The sequence below is a fragment of the Diadema antillarum genome, unplaced genomic scaffold, assembly GCF_040938485.1.
Source record: "Diadema antillarum isolate AM-2024a unplaced genomic scaffold, OU_Dant_1.0 scf00000147, whole genome shotgun sequence".
Lineage (NCBI taxonomy): Eukaryota > Metazoa > Echinodermata > Echinoidea > Diadematoida > Diadematidae > Diadema > Diadema antillarum.
In genome coordinates, this window is record NW_027271036.1 from 29,348 (window position 1) to 40,103 (window position 10,756).

Consider the following 10,756-nt stretch of genomic DNA (forward strand, 5'->3'; position numbering starts at 1 on the left):
ATCAAAACATGATAGATGATAATATTTCAAAATATTATAACGATGAGTCATAAGTTAAATATTATAACGATGAGTATGACACCATGAGTCATTTAACCCATCGATATATACATGTATATTTATGTATGTAAATAAATATATATATATATACATATATATATTTATGTATGTATGTATATATATATATATATATATACATACATGTATATATATATATATATATATACATATATATATATATATATATATATATATATATATATATGGAGAGAGAGAGAGGGGGGGGGGGATAGGGAGAGAGAGGAGTGAAGTTTACATATATGAAATTTGATCCAAAGACCACAATGCGACTTTCATCTTTTCTTCCCAACGGAGTGCATAAATCAGAAAGTGAATCGCATGAACTAAACGAGAAGAAGAGAAGAAGGAAAAGATGAAGAAGTATAAAGAAGAAGAAAAGGAAAGGAAAAACCTGTCCCTTCTGATAACGGGGTGTCGGCCATATTCTTTTTATACATTTTTTTTTTCATTGCAAAACATTTTGTTTCACTTTTATTTGAGACTGATTATTTCTTTTTATATGATAATAAAAACATATACAACAGGGAACGAAGGGTTTTCATTTCATTCCGATGCGCTAACGCGTTTTATCAATATACTACATCATCATTCACAGGATGGCAAAATTACAAACAAGGAAAATTAATTGCGACTATTATTCATTTTCTTCAATGATGTATTGACGACCATTATACCCTTTTTGTGTCATTGAATCAAACGTGCACAAATGTCAAACACATAAATACGGACAGGAAATGAATGTAGCACCCAGAGGGTTCATCTATCTAGCAGTTGGCGGTCAGATGATGAATCATGTTATCCATTGTCCTCGTCCCTCAGGTGTGCACGTTTATTTGACAAAAATGTTGCACTCCTCGGATATTGCTCAAACTCATTACTAGTACATGTACTTTTTGAAAGATTTATTATCAAATTTATTCAGATGCATAGGCCTACTAAATGTTCATTCAGTGAGGGATACCAGTAAATGAATACTGTAAGTCACATAACAGGCTAGTTTTATTCAATTAAGTAATAATCAGTTTATTCCATTTAATCCATTGTATTTTGTTTGATTCGTTGCGTGAATGAAATTGAAGATAAACATAATACAGTGCACACCCGTTATAACGATGCAAGGTTATAACGAAATTCCGGTTACAACGATGTAAAAATTCAGGTCGCCACATTATCCATCACTCTATGTATTTTTACTGTTTGTTTGTTCGGTTGTAACAAATTTCGATATACTAGTACACTGTATCAAAAGAAAACTGCCGGTCCCGAGGACTTCGTTATAACGGGAATCTACTGTATGTATTCTTTCTGGCTGTCCAAAGACATTTCAGAGTGTCCACGTACACCTTGTCTTAATGGAGGAACCTGTGAGTACGGAGTTGAGAACAACACGTGTTATTGTCTGCCCGGGTTTACCGGCGCCCACTGTGAAATAGGTATGCACCCTCCATCTCTCACTCTCTCCTCCTTCCTCCTCCTCCTCTTCTCTTCGTCATCATCATCATCACCATCATCATCCTGCCCCGCCTCTCCCAAAGCCACTGCACGCTCTCTCTTCGCTCTCCCCATTTCTTCGCTCAAGACGGCACCTTAAAGGGATGGTACAGTTTTTGTTTTGATGGGGCTTCATGTTTCCAACAATTTTTGATGATGATTATTTGGGATAAGAAGAAACCTTTATGAAATATGAAAGAGCATATAGATTTAAGAGGATTTCAAAGTTTAATTGATGAAATGTTGTTTTGAAATTGCTGAGATTTCCGAAACAAAATGATCCTAATAACAGATAGAACCAATATTTTATTAGGGTCATTTTGTTTTACCTTGTTTTTGGATATCGAAGCCATGCAGAAACCAATTTTCATCAAGTAAACTTGGAAGTCCTCTTAGAATTGTATGCTCTGTAAAAATTCATTAAGTGGTTTCTAAGTACATGTATTCACAGAAAGTTGAAAAGTTGGATCCTCATCTCAACCAACAATATATTATCCCTTTACGTTTGTTTTGGTATTGATAGGGCGGGTTAAATTCATATCGCATGATTATCTATAAACACTATTGACAGCTTAATTTAAGTGATAGCACTGCAATAAACTCCAGTAATTATACATTTGACTCCCAGAATATGAGTAATGACATGACATGAAGGAAGAAAAATATAATAAACAATGGTAGGCAAAACAAAGCAAGGAAACAATGACCAATGATTAATGAGGAGGGAAGGAGTTCATTTATCGCCCTTCCTCGTGTTTACTTCATTTATGTTTAACTTTTTTTCCCGAGAATTGATCAGCAGTACTGGATAATGCTGTCGCACAATAAGCTAAATTGTACATAAGATAATGATCATGTATCACCCTTGTTTAAGATAAATTTGTACAGTGTCGCCTTGTAGGACCAGTTGATGACAATATTGCTATCAACGACTATTTCTCTTTGCCAGATATTGACGAATGCCACAGTGAACCTTGTCTTAACAAAGGCCGTTGTGTGGACGGCACGGACGGGTACAACTGCACGTGTCTGCAATGGTTCGCAGGCAAGCATTGTGAAAAAAGAGGTGAATGACTCCACTCCTTGGGTTTATGTTTGTGGTCTTTATTAGTTTTCGCTATCAAGCAGAGGCTTGCGATCATTTCACATCTTGTGACGAAAACATGAGAGTATGGGGCGACAAGTGTCGCATGGTCCTTTCGTTATGAAATCAGTCATTTCGTCGACGAAATTACACTGTACCAATTTTCTTTAACGAAATGACCGATTTTGTAACGAGAGGGACCATGCGACACTTGGCGCCCCATATGAAATGACTGCGCGACCACCTCTCTTGATCTTTGTGTTCAACGTTTGCAGCAAAGGGGTAAACAATGTGAGGCTTATACTCAATTATTCGGATGTGTCTACGACGGTGAATTCTGTAATGCGAGTCAAGACAAATATGTAATTGTATAGCAATATCTTATTATGAGGTGTTTTTACATTGTTCCCTGATGTGTGGATAATAGATTTTACACATAAAATCCGAGGTCGGGGAATGTATCCCTGCAAAGGTGGAGCGATTGTCGCCAGTTGTCTTCATGCTTTATATGATCCCAATATGCATATCATAGTAGAGTATTAATGACATTGTACATCATCATGAGGAAGTGGATGGGTTAAAGCAGTGTAAGTCATTTGATTAATAAAACATTTTCATGTTAGTGTGAGCGCGTAATGGTGAGAGTGGGTGCTTGGCAAGTAGTGTGCGTTGCGTCTTTCTTGATGCTGGCTGGGCTAGATGGCAGATAGTTGTTTGATAATGGACAGCTGTTGATTGAATTCGTGCTTGTCTTGTCTTCTTTTGCCTCCCATATTGATGTCTCTGTCTCAACGCCTCAATTGACCTGCATGTATTGGTCACAGAGATTTTTAAAACCGTGGCTTGCGAACAGCACACCCTCGAACTCGACTGCGGAACAGCCGCTATCCACATTGTGGAGGCAAGCTACGGAAGACCCTCAGGAGCGAAGGAGTGTGGCGAGCCTGAAGTTTCCGGCACCGAATGTCAGGCTTCGAACACGTTGTCGGTCGTGAAGGCAACTTGCGAAGGACGACCGGCTTGCTCCATGTTGATATCCAGCGACAACTTTGAGCCGCCATGCCAGGCCACGCACAATTATTTGGAAGTTCGTCACGAATGCTGTGAGTCATTACATTGTATCTATTTTTCACGTATTAAAGTAACGACAGACATGCTAGACGGACAAATTTGGGGATGCAACTTCGTTTATGGAAGCCGAGATGGTATTGATAGGCTACAGCCAATAGGGGCCTCGAATTAGTAGTATGGTAGTAGTAGTACATTGTATTTATAGTAGTAGTAGTAGTAGTAGAAGTAGTAATAGAAGTGTATCAACTTGCTTCTAATACAGGTGTAAACTGTTTACAATTATGATGTTTCATAATATATTGTTAACATCATCACATACAGTTTCTTTAATCCATTCCATGAGTGGTGAATACAGATATATATTACGGAATAGTATAATGTCAGCAAAGATATACATCTGTAAGTTTTTTTGTTAACTAATAATACTGCATGAAACGCTACGTCATGATCTGTTATTTTTGTTCACATAAATTCAGTATGCTCCGTACACACGTCGACTAGAGGAGATGGTTGGACGGAAGGCTGGACTACCGCCGTGCGGACGAATACCGGGGACGAACGCGTTGAGTTTTTCCTCCGATCTGCGAGAGATTCAATCGTCTACCTATCACCTTTGAATGGCTCCGATGTAGGCGCAATCGATATTAGTAAGTTAAAGCTGATTTCCGTAGGGCATAACATGATGCCCAGGACCTACGGTGTATCTCGTATCTTTCCGTAAACAAGAACAATGTGGTACAATTGTATGACCAGTAAATACATTCGTATATACGTTATATCGAACATAGAGCACGGTACAGAGGGGAAAAAAGGTTTTGTTTGCCAGTCCAATTTTTATCGCTTTCTTGTTTAAATCTGTACCAGCAGAGTACAGCTTGAATAAAGAAAGGCATCTCCAATTGCAGCACTTTCCCTTCAATCGTTTGTCAACCAAACATCTACTTAAAAAGTATCATGCCGATACTCCGTGTCTCCTCTGAAGACATTTTCATACATGACTGTGTATTCATCTTGTGAGACGTCCTGTTTAATAACCAGAATTTTTCTAACAAAACTTTGAGCTAGAATTTTCTCTGCTACATTTCTGAATTAACAGTCCTTTGTGCCTCGGGCAACATCCTCTCGATGATCCGCAGTCCTTCTTGCAATCAGTGCGCAACAGCGACGGTACTTACGACCTTTTGCAGCCCTTCTGAATACATGGGGATTTGGATTTCATTCGCTGTAGGTTTGATCCGCGTCGGAATGGTCGGCGAAAGTACCCCTACGTTGGAATGGCAAGAAACCGATGCGTACCCAATTGGGTCCATCGGCGTACACTCGCTGCTACGCTCGAACGCGGATTGGATGTTTTCAGCGCCGTGTGTGTGGGAGTAGTGACCATGTGAATACATGCGCTATCTAATTATTTTTGTTGGCCTTTAATAGTAAAGTAAAGTAGCATATATGCAATTGCGTATCAAAAAGAGTAGTAAGAATTTCATCTTATGTATGGGGAAGTTATTGAATTGTAAATTGTATCATGTTTGATTTTACAAACCGCATACACACAACATACACCTTGGTGGATCACATTGCTCGTTTTTCATTCACTGTGAGTTGCATCAAAATGACAGTTTTAAAATCATTAACTTTCAGTAAAGGCGTAAAGAGAACCTTAAGGCAGCAAGCAGCAGATTACGCGCAGTAGCTATTATCATTCAATAAAGCACTATATACAATCTATCATACCGCTGTTTGTTAGCTGTTTGTATAGCTAACCTCAGTGTTTATAACAACTGTTATACTCTGTAGTACAACTGTACTGCGTCGTCCAAAAATGGAAGTTTAATTCCCTGAATATGCCAGAAGATACACATTCGAAATGTTACCCTTATCTGGTATACACTTGACCATCACGGTCATAGAAGGAATTGCTCTCTATCCTTGGCAGGAACAGCCTAAAAAATCTTCTCTCTCTCTCTCTCTCTCTCTCTCTCTCTCTCTCTACATTGTCAGCCATCTTGTACATTGGAGTCCCTTACAATTGACTGGATGATGATAATTTGAGCTCACTTCCACATTTTGGGAGCAGTTTCTCATGGTCTATATGGCACTAGTTGTATTTTGTTGTACGGCATAATATGCCAAACATCATTATAATATACATGTGGCAACCCAGAATTGAGCATCCCAAATAGTGAATTTGACAAATGTAGTAAGTTCACCCCCTCCCCCTACAAATTTTTTTCGAAAAAAATTTTGATAACAATAATGCACATCCGTGAGCGGTATAAATAGGGAAATTTACCCTCACAAGTTTATTTCACCCACCCCTGAAATCAGAGTGGAGTTTACTCAGTCACTTCAAATTCTAAAAAAAAAACTGACTCCATCCCGATGGATGTGGTTTTGAGCTCCACACATTCATTCCCGCATTCATCGTGACTGAACGTCATTCTTCCTTTCTTTCAGGTAAGAAATCTGTCTTTTATCCCTGTTCAATCATTCTAAATCATTACTTTTATTTCGGGTAAATTCTGTGATATTTAGTGTTTTGTAGTTGAATTGCAGGGTTCCTCCTTCAGGAAAAGAGGAATTTAGATCACAAATGGTGTTCTCAGTGAAGTTATCGAATAGTTATTTATTATTGTTTAATACCGGATATGACTGCTTGATTATGATGTGCTAGTGATTACATGGATATGAGTGCTTGTGTTATTATTATATTTCTGTAGTGATTTAACCACTTTCATTATGAAATATGTATAATTACTACTTAAGCTGATTTAGTTTCGGATTAAGTACTGCCAGTGTGAGTGTGAACAAGCCATATAGGCTGTGCAATCCAGTGTAGAAGGATGAGTAGAGCAGTCAGTGTAAATACAGTACTCTGCTGATAGATGGTGCGCCGCACCAGAGTCCATTGACCTTTAGGCTATTTTGGGAATGACTGCAAAGTCACTGATATTTATTTCATTTCTGAGCGGAAAACCCAAATGCCTGAACAAGTCTACAGGTTGTGAATATACTGATACTTGGTACAGTGTTAACAGAGTTGCATTGTCGTATTGTACAAAATAGAAACAGCGAGAAGTAAAATAGTGTACATACTTAGAGTGTAGATGTAGAGATGCAGGTCCAGTGTGAACACAATTTGGATAACTCACAGCAACCTCCACGCCTTATCGGCCAGAGCGCTGACCACTAGCTCTCTGGACGGTGTGTTTATGGTTGTGGTCATTACCTCTCTCACTATCCCAGCTCTTCAGTTCCTCACTTTTGGCCATTTCCTCACTTTTTGATAAAGAAATTTAAAAAAGGAATCATTCAGGGATCGTCCCCAAAGTTTGGTCTTCAGAGCGACTGCTCTTGAAATACTTTCGCTTTTGCCTGACGGCAGGGATCATCTCAAATGTTGTAGAAGTTTAGACATGTATTGTAAAAGATTTTACAGAAGCGTTTTGTGAAAATAAGAGGAACAAAATACAGAAACGAGCAGGAAAGAGAGAAAAACCTGTTGTTGTTTTTTTTTTGAGAGAGAGAGACAAAGGAAAACTAAAGAAGTTAGATTTGCATTGCAGTGTACTAAGATTATCGGTCCTCCTTTCTTGCTTTTAAAATAGTACTTGCCAAAGAAGTGAATGCATTCCAGGTTTAGGTTATCTAATTATTTGCATTTCAATTTGTAGGTATACACAGGGCTCAATCAAATCATATGCAATCGTGTTTTATTTGGTTGAATTAATTGTATTTCACATGATTCAGGTTTAGGTTAAGCTATAAGACTCTTATTAAAGAATTTGACGGTTAATTATTAGAGATCAGTACAAAGGAATATTAAGATTGATTTCAAATAGCAAGTGTTATAATTAACCTTCGATATCTATAGACTCTTCGAGGTATAAATCATAAGTATCATATTGAATAAGGTATGTAGATTATCAAGAACACTGATGAAGAATAAGGAGTCATATCAGCGATTAGTATGTGTCATCACTCGCATGGTGTTGATGAGTTACTCAATTAAGAGATGTGTTTGATAATGCGACTGTAGTTGATATGATCATTGAAAATTAGTATGATTTATACTGAGAATAAACACACATTCATTCCCGCATTCATCGTGACTGGACGTCATTCTTCCTTTCTTTCAGCTTACCTACGTATCCGTCCACCCCTGCCGGAGTGGGGTAACAATAAGACATTTTATCAATGTGAGATATAAACATTAATAACCATTCAAGTCCTATGAAAAATTATGTGTCATATTGGCATTTAGGAGTGACTTCCAATGTTACGTTTATGACTTTGTGAAATACCTCATCACTTTTATACATGGACCTAAAACAAATATATGACACGGAATCACAGATATCATCATTTGATTTATCAGGTTAAATATGTCGAAATGTGTCTACAGTACAGAAATCTTGCAAAAGTCGACTTCAGTCAGGAGAGAGGGTCTTTCAAAATGAGCAGAACATGGTAGTATCAAAATTAACTTCATTTTATTAGTACATGTACATGTACAATGTATTTGTGTGGCATTACAGTACAGCCATTGACAATGAAGCCATTTCGAATGATTGTCTTCTATCATACTACCCAATAAAGATTACTGCACTCATAAACACACACAAAATCAAGACTTTTACAGGCACTTTTGTGTTCAACACTTGTGAAAGGTACTGCAATTGTTTCATTTCACAACACGTAAAATATCACTCAGTGTAAAAGAGTTGGGTGCGGTTTTATATCTTGAAACACCTATAAAGTGTTTTACTTCAAAACGTATGTACATTTTTGTTAAATTTTGTTGTACTAATGCCATTTCATATCTTGCACCATTTGTAGACAAACATTAAATATATACTTGTAAACACATACATTTTTGTTTAATATTGTTGTACTGACATTGTATACCAATTCATCTCTTGCAGCATTTGCCATCAAATATAATTTTTACTATATCAAAACATGCTATGATTGTCACATCAAGTACTCAAAAAAAAAAAAACCTACACAAATTGAAATTCTTACGATTAATGTCTTCTTGGTCTCAGAGGTAAGGCATCATTTGTTATGATGTGTCACTTAAATGGGCTGCACACAAGAGACATGTGTGGCTCAATTATTATTGCACATAATTTGATTAAATGCCTCCAGCTGAATAGTACATTATTTTTTTGGAATGCATGAACAACTACAAGTGATTCAATTTTCAGATTTCTACGATGCCAACTTCTGCACCTTGGTATAATCTGGTATTGATTAGGCTCATATAGCAAAATATGAACTTGTTGTCTTGGCTTTAAAACATCTAATAAAACATTAGCTCTTCTCACAATCTGACCACTAGACCTTAAGTCTTCAGCCTAAATTCACCTATTTCAGTATCTACCAATTCCATTCCACATGATTTGTCATAGAGAACATTAATGGACCACATTCCTAGAAATATGTTATGTCTTTCTCCCTTTCTCTGTAATTTTCATGTGTAAAGGCTTGTACATATACAGCCCGCCGCACACTATACAATCCGACCAGTCGTATGACCTTAACATCAGAAGTGTGACGTCACCAACCTTGCCATTTTCCAGTCGTGTGACTGGGTCTTAGCGCCAGTCGTAGAGATTTGACATGTTGAATTTCCACAACCGGTTGTGGTCTTTCAGCCAATCAAGATACAGTCAAATGTAAGCTCATGCAGTGTGCACTGCTCATTGGTAAACAAAGACAAAACAGTTGTAAGCCTACTCGTAAGGTCACGTCATATAGTGTGCGTTGATAGGTCATACGACTGGGTCTTATGGTCCTAAGGTCGTATAGTCGTGAGTCGTATAGTGAGCGGCGGGCTTTAAACACAGCTTTAATAGCTGTAAAAGCCTTTGCATTCATACATGCCCACAACATGATATTATACAGTGTATCATTATAAACTGATGTGTGTGAGTATGAATATGTGTGTGTGTGTGTGTGTGCGTGTGTGTGTGTGTATGAGTATGTACAATGTATGTGCGTAAAGTTGAATATGTATATGCAAGCCTGCATAACAAATCAAATTTCTAAGTGCTACAAGAAGGGACTTGCCATGAGTTTTGATCGATAGCAGCAACACAGTCCCGGAAGGAAATCTAAATCTTTATCATCTTTACACAAACCAAACATATAAGTTTTGTTGCTTGTGGGTAAAACATGTGAAACTTGTACCACACCTCCCAAGTTAAACTGGCAATAACATACAATACTGCTCAGGTGTGGTTGTGTTAGTGGAGATGCAGCACACTCAAGGGTATTAACAAGGGTGTTGCATGTTTGAGGTGCACAACATTGTGAAAACCCATGATCAATGAGTGAGACGCATCTTGACTAACATCGCAAACTCAAAACCTGTGCATCACTGGATTTACAAGATTGGTCAATGTTGATTTTTCATGTACTTTTATGGATCAATACCAGTCAGCTACTACATGTAGAGCTTACTCACAAAGCAAGATCTATGAAGAAAGCTTTTCAAACACATGCACTGAACACTAACTTAACGATACTTTACGGTAAATAAGTGATTGAGTGAGAACAGATTTGTAACTAATTGAGTCCACGCTGCTGAAGCATGAAATTGTGATGCCCGTGAGCGCGATACATCAAGCGCAACTCTGATTGGTCGCCATTAGCAAAAAACTTCTGCCCACTTGACATGTTAGGCAAAAATGAAAAACTGTATGCATGATTGCTCTTATCCAATCATTTGATTAGGATCGATATCACCATTTACACATCAAATCACCTGGATTTGACCTTCTGAGGAAGCAGTGGGTGCATCTTGATAGGATCCGCACAACCCATACCAGGACAGCCATTAACTCCATCTATGGAAGTTAATAGACAGCCCAACCTGCGACTGTGTTGCATCCTTCGCCAGACAGCCCAGTTCAGATGCTGTCCAGGTGGCCTCGAGGGAATTAAGGACTCAACAGACGATGCCCTAGCCTGGCTTGGCAGCCTGGACTTACCACTCTAACTACGCATATGGACATGTCATACGCT